This window comes from Nerophis ophidion, linkage group LG26, assembly GCF_033978795.1.
Source record: "Nerophis ophidion isolate RoL-2023_Sa linkage group LG26, RoL_Noph_v1.0, whole genome shotgun sequence".
Classification (NCBI taxonomy): Eukaryota; Metazoa; Chordata; class Actinopteri; order Syngnathiformes; family Syngnathidae; genus Nerophis; species Nerophis ophidion.
Genome location: NC_084636.1, coordinates 647,090 through 661,712, shown reverse-complemented (window position 1 = coordinate 661,712; position 14,623 = coordinate 647,090). Strand labels below are relative to the sequence as shown.

At 44.8% G+C, this 14,623-nt stretch overlaps 1 protein-coding gene across 1 annotated transcript in view; it reads left to right on the top strand.

Annotated features, from left to right (window-relative positions):
- Window positions 1–14,623, top strand: part of frem1b (Fras1 related extracellular matrix 1b) — an 83,934-nt gene that overhangs the window by 43,803 nt on the left and 25,508 nt on the right. The window lies entirely within an intron of this gene.

Sequence of the window (14,623 nt, the reverse complement as noted above, 5' to 3'; positions counted from 1 at the left end):
GAACATGTCTTCTCTTTTCTTAAATAGTCGTGTGTGTGTGTGACTTTGGGAACATGTCTTCTCTTTTCTTAAATAGTCGTGTGTGTGTGTGACTTTGGGAACATGTCTTCTCTTTTCTTAAATAGTCGGTGTGTGTGTGTGACTTTGGGAACATGTCTTCTCTTTTCTTAAATAGTCGTGTGTGTGTGTGACTTTGGGAACATGTCTTCTCTTTTCTTAAATAGTCGTGTGTGTGTGTGACTTTGGGAACATGTCTTCTCTTTTCTTAAATAGTCGTGTGTGTGTGTGACTTTGGGAACATGTCTTCTCTTTTCTTAAATAGTCGTGTGTGTGTGTGTGACTTTGGGAACATGTCTTCTCTTTTCTTAAATAGTCGTGTGTGTGTGTGACTTTGGGAACATGTCTTCTCTTTTCTTAAATAGTCGTGTGTGTGTGTGACTTTGGGAACATGTCTTCTCTTTTCTTAAATAGTCGTGTGTGTGTGTGACTTTGGGAACATGTCTTCTCTTTTCTTAAATAGTCGTGTGTGTGTGTGACTTTGGGAACATGTCTTCTCTTTTCTTAAATAGTCGTGTGTGTGTGTGACTTTGGGAACATGTCTTCTCTTTTCTTAAATAGTCGTGTGTGTGTGTGACTTTGGGAACATGTCTTCTCTTTTCTTAAATAGTCGTGTGTGTGTGTGACTTTGGGAACATGTCTTCTCTTTTCTTAAATAGTCGTGTGTGTGTGTGACTTTGGGAACATGTCTTCTCTTTTCTTAAATAGTCGTGTGTGTGTGTGACTTTGGGAACATGTCTTCTCTTTTCTTAAATAGTCGTGTGTGTGTGTGACTTTGGGAACATGTCTTCTCTTTTCTTAAATAGTCGTGTGTGTGTGTGACTTTGGGAACATGTCTTCTCTTTTCTTAAATAGTCGTGTGTGTGTGTGTGACTTTGGGAACATGTCTTCTCTTTTCTTAAATAGTCGTGTGTGTGTGTGACTTTGGGAACATGTCTTCTCTTTTCTTAAATAGTCGTGTGTGTGTGTGACTTTGGGAACATGTCTTCTCTTTTCTTAAATAGTCGTGTGTGTGTGTGACTTTGGGAACATGTCTTCTCTTTTCTTAATAGTCGTGTGTGTGTGTGACTTTGGGAACATGTCTTCTCTTTTCTTAAATAGTCGTGTGTGTGTGGACTTTGGAACATGTCTTCTTTCTTAATAGTCGTGTGTGTGTGACTTTGGGAACATGTCTTCTCTTTTCTTAAATAGTCGTGTGTGTGTGTGACTTTGGGAACATGTCTTCTCTTTTCTTAAATAGTCGTGTGTGTGTGTGACTTTGGGAACATGTCTTCTCTTTTCTTAAATAGTCGTGTGTGTGTGTGACTTTGGGAACATGTCTTCTCTTTTCTTAAATAGTCGTGTGTGTGTGTGACTTTGGGAACATGTCTTCTCTTTTCTTAAATAGTCGTGTGTGTGTGTGACTTTGGGAACATGTCTTCTCTTTTCTTAAATAGTCGTGTGTGTGTGTGACTTTGGGAACATGTCTTCTCTTTTCTTAAATAGTCTCGTGTGTGTGTGTGACTTTGGGAACATGTCTTCTCTTTTCTTAAATAGTCGTGTGTGTGTGTGACTTTGGGAACATGTCTTCTCTTTTCTTAAATAGTCGTGTGTGTGTGTGACTTTGGGAACATGTCTTCTCTTTTCTTAAATAGTCGTGTGTGTGTGTGACTTTGGGAACATGTCTTCTCTTTTCTTAAATAGTCGTGTGTGTGTGTGACTTTGGGAACATGTCTTCTCTTTTCTTAAATAGTCGTGTGTGTGTGTGACTTTGGGAACATGTCTTCTCTTTTCTTAAATAGTCGTGTGTGTGTGTGACTTTGGGAACATGTCTTCTCTTTTCTTAAATAGTCGTGTGTGTGTGTGACTTTGGGAACATGTCTTCTCTTTTCTTAAATAGTCGTGTGTGTGTGTGACTTTGGGAACATGTCTTCTCTTTTCTTAAATAGTCGTGTGTGTGTGTGACTTTGGGAACATGTCTTCTCTTTTCTTAAATAGTCGTGTGTGTGTGTGACTTTGGGAACATGTCTTCTCTTTTCTTAAATAGTCGTGTGTGTGTGTGACTTTGGGAACATGTCTTCTCTTTTCTTAAATAGTCGTGTGTGTGTGTGACTTTGGGAACATGTCTTCTCTTTTCTTAAATAGTCGTGTGTGTGTGTGTGACTTTGGGAACATGTCTTCTCTTTTCTTAAATAGTCGTGTGTGTGTGTGACTTTGGGAACATGTCTTCTCTTTTCTTAAATAGTCGTGTGTGTGTGTGACTTTGGGAACATGTCTTCTCTTTTCTTAAATAGTCGTGTGTGTGTGTGACTTTGGGAACATGTCTTCTCTTTTCTTAAATAGTCGTGTGTGTGTGTGACTTTGGGAACATGTCTTCTCTTTTCTTAAATAGTCGTGTGTGTGTGTGACTTTGGGAACATGTCTTCTCTTTTCTTAAATAGTCGTGTGTGTGTGTGTGACTTTGGGAACATGTCTTCTCTTTTCTTAAATAGTCGTGTGTGTGTGTGACTTTGGGAACATGTCTTCTCTTTTCTTAAATAGTCGTGTGTGTGTGTGACTTTGGGAACATGTCTTCTCTTTTCTTAAATAGTCCTCCGTGTGTGTGTGTGACTTTGGGAACATGTCTTCTCTTTTCTTAAATAGTCGTGTGTGTGTGTGACTTTGGGAACATGTCTTCTCTTTTCTTAAATAGTCGTGTGTGTGTGTGACTTTGGGAACATGTCTTCTCTTTTCTTAAATAGTCGTGTGTGTGTGTGTGTGTGACTTTGGGAACATGTCTTCTCTTTTCTTAAATAGTCGTGTGTGTGTGTGACTTTGGGAACATGTCTTCTCTTTTCTTAAATAGTCGTGTGTGTGTGTGACTTTGGGAACATGTCTTCTCTTTTCTTAAATAGTCATGTGTGTGTGTGACTTTGGGAACATGTCTTCTCTTTTCTTAAATAGTCGTGTGTGTGTGTGACTTTGGGAACATGTCTTCTCTTTTCTTAAATAGTCGTGTGTGTGTGTGTGACTTTGGGAACATGTCTTCTCTTTTCTTAAATAGTCGTGTGTGTGTGTGACTTTGGGAACATGTCTTCTCTTTTCTTAAATAGTCGTGTGTGTGTGTGACTTTGGGAACATGTCTTCTCTTTTCTTAAATAGTCGTGTGTGTGTGTGACTTTGGGAACATGTCTTCTCTTTTCTTAAATAGTCGTGTGTGTGTGTGACTTTGGGAACATGTCTTCTCTTTTCTTAAATAGTCGTGTGTGTGTGTGACTTTGGGAACATGTCTTCTCTTTTCTTAAATAGTCGTGTGTGTGTGTGTGACTTTGGGAACATGTCTTCTCTTTTCTTAAATAGTCGTGTGTGTGTGTGACTTTGGGAACATGTCTTCTCTTTTCTTAAATAGTCGTGTGTGTGTGTGACTTTGGGAACATGTCTTCTCTTTTCTTAAATAGTCCTCCGTGTGTGTGTGTGACTTTGGGAACATGTCTTCTCTTTTCTTAAATAGTCGTGTGTGTGTGTGACTTTGGGAACATGTCTTCTCTTTTCTTAAATAGTCGTGTGTGTGTGTGACTTTGGGAACATGTCTTCTCTTTTCTTAAATAGTCGTGTGTGTGTGTGTGTGTGACTTTGGGAACATGTCTTCTCTTTTCTTAAATAGTCGTGTGTGTGTGTGACTTTGGGAACATGTCTTCTCTTTTCTTAAATAGTCGTGTGTGTGTGTGACTTTGGGAACATGTCTTCTCTTTTCTTAAATAGTCATGTGTGTGTGTGACTTTGGGAACATGCCTTCTCTTTTCTTAAATAGTCGTGTGTGTGTGTGACTTTGGGAACATGTCTTCTCTTTTCTTAAATAGTCGTGTGTGTGTGTGACTTTGGGAACATGTCTTCTCTTTTCTTAAATAGTCGTGTGTGTGTGTGACTTTGGGAACATGTCTTCTCTTTTCTTAAATAGTCGTGTGTGTGTGTGTGTGTGACTTTGGGAACATGTCTTCTCTTTTCTTAAATAGTCGTGTGTGTGTGTGACTTTGGGAACATGTCTTCTCTTTTCTTAAATAGTCGTGTGTGTGTGTGACTTTGGGAACATGTCTTCTCTTTTCTTAAATAGTCGTGTGTGTGTGTGACTTTGGGAACATGCCTTCTCTTTTCTTAAATAGTCGTGTGTGTGTGTGACTTTGGGAACATGTCTTCTCTTTTCTTAAATAGTCGTGTGTGTGTGTGACTTTGGGAACATGTCTTCTCTTTTCTTAAATAGTCGTGTGTGTGTGTGACTTTGGGAACATGCCTTCTCTTTTCTTAAATAGTCGTGTGTGTGTGTGACTTTGGGAACATGTCTTCTCTTTTCTTAAATAGTCGTGTGTGTGTGTGTGTGACTTTGGGAACATGTCTTCTCTTTTCTTAAATAGTCGTGTGTGTGTGTGACTTTGGGAACATGTCTTCTCTTTTCTGCACTAGTCTCTTGGCTTCACTGGGACAAGGAAAAACTGCTGTCTTGTTTCCTTTCATGTTGACAGGACTACATTGTTATGCAGAGGTGTACTTACAACAATTTTGCAAAACATTTTCTCAGATCAAGATGGCGCTCTTATCAGAGACAGGAAGTCTACATTTTATAGTTTTCTTCCACTTTACATTTAACTCTCTGCGATGAGGTGGCGACTTGTCCACGATGTACACCGCCTTCTGCACAATTGTAGCTAAAAGGTTCCAGCACCCCCCGTGACCCTGAAGGCAATAAGCAGTAGAGAATGGATGGATGGATGGGCATTTAACTCTGTGGACACAATGGGGACACTTACTGGGTGTAAATTGTGACAAAAGAGGCATTTACTTAGTATTCTGAAGTTACCTTCACACATAACACATTGTGTGTGTTTGTGTGTGTGCGTGTGTTTGTGAGCACGGTGTGTTTGGCACTGCCAGGTGTCATCAGTGTGTGGAAAGCGTTGCTGCATTAAATGGGTTGTACTTGTATAGCGCTTTTCTACCTTCAAGGTACTCAAAGCGCTTTGACACTACTTCCACATTCACACACACATTCACACACACATTCACACACTGATGGAGGGAGCTGCCATGCAAGGCGCTAACCAGCACCCATCAGGAGCAAGGGTGAAGTGTCTTGCTCAGGACACAACGGACGTGACGAGGTTGGTACTAGGTGGGGATTGAACCAGGGACCCTCGGGTTGCGCACGGCCACTCTCCCACTGCGCCACGCCGCATTAAGTTGATTGTCAACACTGACAGCAGGTTGTGTTGTGTTGTGTTGTGTTGTGTTGTGTTGTGTTGTGGGGAGTATGAGCATTCTCGCTGGTGTCGGAGCCAAGAAGAGTGATTGTAGGAGGTCTTTGTTCATCAATGTATACCATGTGTGTGTGTGTGTGTGTGTGTGTGTGTGTGTGTGTGTGTGTGTGTGTGTGTGTGTGTGTGTGTGTGTGTGTGTGTGTGTGTGTGTGTGCGTGTGTGTGTGTGTGTATGTGTGTGAGTATCTCATAGCAACACACATCTCTTTAGCCATTTTGTCTATCATTTGTCTGAAGTCAATCAAAATCCAGTGGAACGTCTGCGGTGGAATATTTGTTCTTATTTGGCATAATTGTTTCCTCCCCAACAAATATTGTAAGTATAAATATTCTGCTCCAATATCCAACTTATATACATCCATCCATCCATCCATTTTCTACCGCTTATTCCCTTTTGGGGTCGCGGGGGGCGCTGGCGCCTATCTCAGCTACAATCGGGCGGAAGGCGGGGTACACCCTGGACAAGTCGCCACCTCATCGCAGGGAACTTATATACAGTGGTGGTCAAAAGTGTAGGTACACTTGGAAAGAACATGATGTCATGGCTGTCTTGACTTTCCAATCATTTCTTATATGTTTGTGATGTAGTGATTGGAGCACATACTTGTTGTTGTGATGTAGTGATTGGAGCACATACTTGTTGCTCACACAAAACATTCATGAAGTTTGCTTCTTTTATGAATTTATTATGTCTCTACTGAAAATGTCAGCAATCAAAAGTGTACATACAGCAATGTTCATATGTGCTGACATGTCCCTTGGCAAGTTTACCTGCAATAAGGTGCTTTTGGTCGCCATCCACAAGCTTCTGTGCACATTTTTCACCACTAAATTCCTGCACTTCAGCTAAATGTGTTGCTTTTCTGACATTGACTTGTTTCTTCAGCGTTGTCCACACTTTTAATTCAGGAATTTGGGAAGGCCATTCTAAAACTTTCATTCTAGCCCGATTCAGCCATTCCTTTACCACTTTTGAGGTGTGTTTGGGGTCATTGTCCTGTTGGAACACCCAACTGCGCCCAAGACCCAAACTCCCCCCTGAGGATTTTAGCTTGTCCTGAATAATTTGGAGCTAATCCTCCTTTTTCATTGTCCCATTTAAAGCAGCAGTTCCATTGGCAGCAAAACAGGCCCAGAGCATAATACTACCACCACCATGCTTGACTGTAGGCATGGTGTTCCTAGGCCTCACCTTTTCTCCTCCAAACATATTGCTGGGTATTGTGGCCAAACAGCTCACTTTTTGTTTCATCTGACATCACATGGACAAAGAGAAGACCTTCTGGAGGAAAGTTCTGAGGTGAGCAACAAGTCGGTGCTCCAATCACTACATCACAAAAAAATAAGAGTTGTAGAAATGATTGAAAAGTCAAGACCGTCATGACATCATGTTCTTCACAAGTGTATGTAAACTTTTGACCATAACTATAAGTGCAGGGGTTCTCTTAATCTAATTGATTGTGGTGGCACGCAACAGCAACTTATTAATTATTGGGGGTTTTTTTTACATTAAAAAACTAAGTAAGCGTCCAGAAAAAGACAAACAATGTCTGACGCTCTTTTTATGTCTTATTGCCAATCTTCTGCTAACAACCGACCCAATTCCAACAGCTATGTCTCCGTGTTTCACTCCTGGACACACAACCACACTTTCTCATTCTCCGCCGACACGGTGTGTTCACAGACCATGGGAGAAAATGAACATCATAACAGGAACATACACTTAGACACCAGCAGGTGGTCACAGCATGACTCCATATTCACAATAGTGACAAAAGTATTTGGCCACCTGCCTTGACTCACATATGAAGTTGAAGTGCCATCCCATTCCTAACACATAGGGTTCAATATGACCTTTTGCAGCTATTACAGCTTCAACTCTTCCGGGAAGGCTGTCCACAAGGTTGCAGAGTGTGTTTATAGCAATTTTCCACCATTCTTCTAAAAGTGCGCTGGTGAGGTCACACAATGATGTTGGTGGAGAAGGCCTGGCTCTCAGTCTCATCCCAAAGGTGTTCTATCGGGGTCAGGTCAGGACTCTGCGCAGGCCAGTCAAGTTCATCCACACCAGACTCTGCCATCCATGTTCAAGTTCAAGCTGCTGTTTATTGTCCATACTTAACATGTACAAGACATATAAGAACTGAAATTACATTTTCGGCACAGTCCCAGTAAGAGCAGAAAGATATTACAGGGAGAAAAGAAGAGGACAGCCAACAGATCACCCACTTGTGGCGCTTCTTAGAAAAGGTGGAAAACAGGTGATATTGGGGAATGGGGGAAGAGTACAAAAATATCAGTCGAAGGCTGGACACCTGGGAAGGGGTCCAGACTGAGGCCAATGGAAACAACCTCGTTTACCATAGCACACACAAACATGTTACATATAATTACAAATAGAGGGGGGGTGAGTTGGAGCCATGGAGGCCGGCTGTCGCTAAAAAGCGCTACTCAGCCGTCCATCACCCTGAAGGGATCAAGCTGTGGTGAAGGCATGGGGGGGGGGGGGGGGTGTCTTGGGTGTAGTGATGTTGTGTCTATAGGCCTGGAGCCGTTCTGCACGCAATGCAACCAAAGTTTGACTCCCAGGTGTTGTTGAGGAGGGAGGGAGGTCAGGAGACAGTAACCAGCAGGGACCAGCTGGCGGTTACAAGCTTAAATACACCTGGGTGGAGATTTGTTGCAGGTGTGCCTTGCTGGGAACTAATTGACTGAAGAAAACCCCACCATGAAAGAGAAGGCAGGGAAATAACAAAACACAACACATTGCAGAACAGCCCTCATGAATGATGGTATATTTTCTCTGTTTCTCCCACAGCGGACTCCATGTTGGTGGTGGACGAGGGCTCCTTCGCTTGTCTGAATAAGGGCGTCCTGGGGGCCACGGACCCGGACAGCCCCCCCGAACAGCTGACTTTTCACCTGGACACCAAGCCTCTTCACGGCTTCCTGGAGAACACGCTGCCAACTCCTGGCTCTGAGAAGAGCAATGCTGGGATCCCTGTAGGTGAGTCTCTCTGCGAGTGTGGACACTGTGGACAGGAAGAAACTGGGGGGACATTAGGGGACAGTGCGGCATTCAGGGGCCATGCCACCCAATCCAACTTAAAGGAACCCTTTTATGCACACCAACTTTTCTTAGCTGTCGCTGCCTGTATTTAGGGTTCTGCATAAGTCCAGAACATTTGAAATCAAACTGTGGAGGCATTGCAGAGATATTTATAAAACAATCTTGCTTTCCTTCATACTTCCTCTAAACGAGCCCTTTGGAATGTTCCCATTTATACGTTTTTCCCCAAGTGCGACGTCAGCTGATTATCCAAAGTGCTTTGTGCGAGTCCGCCATTGTGGTCCACACTGCAGTCAACAAGCTGCTTCTTTTTCTCTATCCTCTTGTTGTGGGGCAGACTGACTCGTACATGCACATGCATCCTCCGCTGATGCCATTTCTAGTACAAAGTAGCCTAAACTTCCAATTTAGGCTCCCTTTACAATGCAGGCCAAAGTGGCCCAAATTGGATTTTTTTCGATATCTGATTTTTTTCAGCTGACTCTTTCACCTGCAATTAAACTTACCAACCCACCCCATTTTTTCGGGAGACTCCTGAATTTCAGTGCCCCTCCTGAAAATGTCCCGGCGTAACCATTCTCCTGAATTTCTCCCGGACAATATTGGGGGCTTGCCTTCAGCGTCCCCTACAACTTGTCGTCGCGTCCGCTTTTCCTCCATTCAAACAGCGCGCCGGCCCAGTCGCACAATACATGCGGCTTTTTCACACACATAAGTGAATGCAAAGCATACTTGGTCAACAGCCATACAGGTCACACCGAGGGTGCCCGTATAAACAAGTTTAACACTGTTACAAATATGCACCACACTGTGAACCCACACCAGACAAGAATGACAAACACATTTCGGGAGAACCTCTGCACCGTAACACAACACAACAAATACCCAGAACCCCTTTGCAGCTCTAACTTCTCTGGGACGCCACAGTATACACCCCCTCTACCACCAAACCCCACCCCCCTCCCATCTCCCGAATTCGTAGGACTCAAGGTTGGCAAGTATGCCTGCAAGTAAATAGTGATCTTTATCAGACTCCAGTGAGAAGGTGCACAGGCCCCAATGTTGCATGCACATGTTCCCAAAACATCAAGAAACGGGTAAACAAAACCGAGCTTTCCTAAAGCGCCTTATTGACGTGACTTCCTTGCTTGGCCGTCAGTCAGGAGCTGTCATGATGAGAGTGTTGCATCATCCAAGCATTCACTGAATATGACTCTGTGCTGGCCACACAATTGTCTTTCCTGGCATGTCCCATGCCATCCAAAAGGAGCTGATCTCTGCTCCTTCAGCCACTGTTTCTGATGAGATCAAGGATGAAATGCAGGCTGCTCCCTTGTCTGCATGGCGGCTGGATGAAACAACTGCTACAGCTTGCCATGCTCAGCTCTCTGTATTGTTGGCATCGTGGATAGGGCAGCTCAAATGTCTGCATGGCGGCTGGATGAAACAACTGCTACAGCTTGCCATGCTCAGCTCTCTGTATTGTTGGCATCGTGGATGGGGCAGCTCAAATTCAAGAGCACTTTATTGGAGGAGCCAGATGTGGTGGTTCAGGCATCTGGTCAGGATGCCACCCGAACGCCTCCCTAGGGAGGTGTTTAGGGCACGTCCAACTGGTAGGAGACCACGGGGAAGACCCAGGACACGTTGGGAAGACTATGTCTCCCGGCTGGCCTGGGAACACCTCGGGATCCCCCTGAAAGAGTTGGATGAAGTGGCTGGGGAGAGGGAAGTCTGGGCTTCCCTGCTTAGGCTGCTCCCCCCGTGACCCGACCGCGGATAAGTGGAAGATGATGGATGGATTTATTGGATATGTTGATGTTTCTGGGGTAAGAGATGCTCAGTCTGCAGGATGCCCACCTATGATGGGGCTGCTGTCATGGCTACAGCTCTCAAAGGTTTGCAGACCAAAGTTAAAGCAACAGCCCCCAGTGCAATGTTTGTGCATTGCTATGCACACGGACTCAACCTGCTTCTGGCCATCCAGCTTCCTCCACTTATCCGAGGTTGGGTCGCGGGGTCAGCAGCCGAAGCAGGGACACCCAGACTTCCCTCTCCCCAGCCACTTGGTCCAGCTCTTCCCGGGGGATCCCAAGGCATTCCCAGGCCAGCCGGGAGACATAGTCTTCCCAATGTGTCCTGGGTCTTCCCCGTGGCCTCCTACCGGTCAGACATGCCCGAAACACCTCCCTAGGGAGGCGTTCGTTGACCAGATGCCTGAACCACCTCATCTGGCTCCTCTCCATGTGGAGGAGCAGCAGATTTACTTTGAGTTCCTCCCGGATGGCAGAGCTTCTCACCCTATCTCTAAGGGAGAGACCCGCCACGGAGGAAAGTCATTTGGGCCGCTTGGACACGTGATCTTGTCCTTTTGGTCATGACCCAAAGCTCCTGACCATAGGTGAGGATGGGAATGTAGATTGAGAGCTTTGCCTTCCGGCTCAGCTCCTTCTTCACCACAACAGATCGATACAGCGTCCGCGTTACTGAAGATGCCGCACCGATCCACCTGTCCATCTCACCATCCACTCTTCCCCCACTCGTGAACAAGACTGGTTCTGTCTCAGGGGGCCAAATGCTTATCTGACTGCACAATATTTCTTGCATCACTCTCTGGGTTTCCACATTTTTCTCAAAATGCACAAAGAGGATGTCTTTTCTTGAGTCTGTAGGCTGCTCAATGTTGCCCAGAAATGCTTCTTCTTGATGGAATTTCACATCACGGACAACGAGCACTGCGGCAAACACTTATGATGTCCTCCTGCAAACTTTTGAGATGATCATTGCAGATAAGTCCATGGATGGTGACACAGTCAACTGTGCCAAAGGCTTTCTGGTCAAATTGTAGGATTTGGATTAGCGTTCCTGTCGTACACATATGAACACATTTTCTCTGAGACTGATGTGGTGTTTGACATCTTCTAGCAGAGAGCTCTGGATGTTCTGTTCTGCAAGAAAAGAAGTGAGTCCCTTCTTGCTTTTGTCAAGGAGAAGAGGTCCGACGGGGTTTTCCAAGTTGTTTATGCCAAAGCAGCAGATCTCACATCAGAGCCCCAAACTGAGCCCACAACTCCAGGATCTCAAGGAGCGCTACACAAATCTGTTCATGGCCATCCTAGACAATCTCACAGTCTGCGCTACTTGGAATTAGTCAATCCAGGGGAATTTGATGAGATGAGACAAGTGTTTCCAGCGAGAGCTTTTCAAAGTGTCCTGAAAAGTTTTAGCCAGTTCTTTGATTCAGGGAGACGCAGGTCTGAACTTCAAGTCCTATATTCAAACCAGGACTCGCAGGGCAACAGGGGAAAGCTCTGTGATTTCTTGCTGCTTCTGAAAGACATGGAGTTGGACAATTCAATACCTCAGGTGGACATTAGTGGCAACCATGGAGTTGGACAATTCAATACCTCAGGTGGACATTAGTGGCAACCATGGAGTTGGACAATTCAATACCTCAGGTGGACATTAGTGGCAACCATGGAGTTGGACAATTCAATACCTCAGGTGGACATTAGTGGCAACCATGGAGTTGGACAATTCAATACCTCAGGTGGACATTAGTGGCAACCATGGAGTTGGACAATTCAATACCTCAGGTGGACATTAGTGGCAACCATGGAGTTGGACAATTCAATACCTCAGGTGGACATTAGTGGCAACCATGGAGTTGGACAATTCAATACCTCAGGTGGACATTAGTGGCAACCATTGGAGCTCCATCTGCAGGTGTAGAAAGGAGCTTCTCCTGTTCAAGTCTTACACCCGCAACACCATGGGCCAAGCAGCTGAGCTCTGCTGGCCATTGAGAGGACACTTGTCAAATCCCTGGAAAAGACGCCTTCTTGGTACGACATTGTCACTGATTGATTAATTGATTGATTGATTGATTGAAACTTGTATTAGTAGATTGCACAGTACAGTACATATTCCGTACAATTGAGCACTAAATGGTAACAGCCCAAAAGGTTTTTCAACTTGTTTAAGTCGGGGTCCACCTTCATCAATTCATGGCAATGATCATGTTCTTGAAAAGGAACAGAGGGTAGAATTTGTGTATAAATAGACAAACAGACATTGAGAGACCGCCATCCACGCTGTAGACAGTTTGACTGTAAGTTTGGTGTATTTCTTCTCCATGAAACCAGATTAAAGTGCAGATGATTTTTCTTACCAGCATCCTTCAGCCTGGACCACCTGACCTCCGGCTTCATCAACTATGTCCAATCGGAGCACAAAGGGGCGGAGCCAACCGTAGACCAGTTGTTGATCAGCGTGAGTGACGGCCTGCATCACTCCGCCTCCGTCCCCTTGTACATCATCATCAATCCCACCAACGACGAAGCACCTTCTCTGAAGCTCGCCAATTTCACTGTACGTAGTCAAGAGGTCACACGGTCAAGCAGTAACCATGGCGACTAAACTGCGCAAGACACAGGCTTTAAATAATAACCACAACACACGACGACTCACTCAGGTGAAGGAGGGCGGCGTCAGGGAGCTTACCCCCTTCGTCCTGGACGCCTTCGACCTGGACGCCCCGCCCGATGTCCTCACCTTTACCGTGGTGACACCGCCGGCTCACGGCAGTCTAATGAACGGCGTCTACGGCGTCGAGACGGCACGCTACAAAGAGGCGACCACTTCCCTCGTAGTCGCCTCCTTCACACTGCGCCAACTCAGAGAGGGTGAGACCCCCGCCACACAGAATACCATCATTTGCAAATCCTTTTCAACTTATATTCAATGAAGTGACTGCAAAGACAAGATATTTCATCTTCACACTGACAAACTCAACTTAGAATGTAATGGCAGCAACACATGTCAAAAAAGGCATTTTTACCAGTGTGTTACATGGCCTTTCCTTTCAACAACACTCAGTGCAGGTTTGGGAACTGAGGAGACACATTTTTGAAGTGGAATTCTTTCCCATTCTTGCTTGATGTACAGCTTAAGTTGTTCAACAGTCTCCTGCCTCATATTTTAGCCTGCACACATTTTCAATGTCTGGACTACAGGCAGGCCAGTCTAGTGTCTTGCTGAAATAAGCAGGGGCGTCCATGATGACAACATATGTTGCTCCAAAACCTGTATGTACCTTTCAGCATTAATGGTGCCTTCACAGATGTGTAAGTTAGCCATGCCTTGGCCACTAATACACCCCCATACCATCACACATGCTGACTACAACACTTTCACCCTACAACAATCACTAATACACCCCCATACCATCACACATGCTGACTACAACACTTTCACCCTACAACAATCACTAATACACCCCCATACCATCACACATGCTGACTACCACACTTTCACCCTACAACAATCACTAATACACCCCCATACCATCACACATGCTGCCTAGAACACTTTCACCCTACAACAATCACTAATACACCCCCATACCATCACACATGCTGCCTAGAACACTTTCACCCTACAACAATCACTAATACACCCCCATACCATCACACATGCTGCCTACAACACTTTCACCCTACAACAATCACTAATACACCCCCATACCATCACACATGCTGCCTAGAACACTTTCACCCTACAACAATCACTAATACACCCCCCATACCATCACACATGCTGTCTAGAACACTTTCACCCTACAACAATCACTAATACACCCACATACCATCACACATGCTGACTACAACACTTTCACCCTACAACAATCACTAATACACCCCCATACCATCACACATGCTGCCTACAACACTTTCACCCTACAACAATCACTAATACACCCCCATACCATCACACATGCTGCCTAGAACACTTTCACCCTACAACAATCACTAATACACCCCCCATACCATCACACATGCTGTCTAGAACACTTTCACCCTACAACAATCACTAATACACCCCCATACCATCACACATGCTGCCAAAACACTTTCACCCTACAACAATCACTAATACACCCCCATACCATCACACATGCTGACTAGAACACTTTCACCCTACAACAATCACTAATACACCCCCATACCATCACACATGCTGACTAGAACACTTTCACCCTACAACAATCACTAATACACCCCCATACCATCACACATGCTGACTACAACACTTTCACCCTACAACAATCACTAATACACCCCCATACCATCACACATGCTGACTACAACACTTTCACCCTACAACAATCACTAATACACCCCCATACCATCACACATGCTGCCTACAACACTTTCACCCTACAACAATCA